Source organism: Trachurus japonicus, chromosome 24 (genome assembly GCF_045865225.1).
Source record: "Trachurus japonicus isolate A0001 chromosome 24, Traja_1.0".
Classification (NCBI taxonomy): domain Eukaryota; kingdom Metazoa; phylum Chordata; class Actinopteri; order Carangiformes; family Carangidae; genus Trachurus; species Trachurus japonicus.
The window spans coordinates 6,802,612-6,802,972 of record NC_140930.1 but is presented as its reverse complement, the minus strand read 5'-3'; positions in this window follow the sequence as shown (position 1 = coordinate 6,802,972).

Here is a 361-nt window from a genome sequence, read left to right as displayed (position 1 = left end):
CTTTGCTCTCGTGGGTTTGGGTCACATGATCAGTAACATCGTTATTTTTGCTGCTGACGTTTCTCCTTTGTTCTGAAAGGTGTGTTTTCATTGTCACACGAACCCACCACAATAATACGATCGTACCTATAATAATGAGCTTATCTGCCCACTCTTTAATTTCCACATCCTGCTCACTGCTGTTGTCACGCTCTGGTTTTTTTCTTTTAATGCTTTTTATAAAAAAGGACAATTCTCCTCCTTTATCTGAAACAGGACAATACACATTTTGCTCCAAATATCTCAACAATATTCATTCATGGCCCTGACCTCAGATCTGATAAATGACCTTGTAAATGACTTCTATTCCCACTTTTTTAAA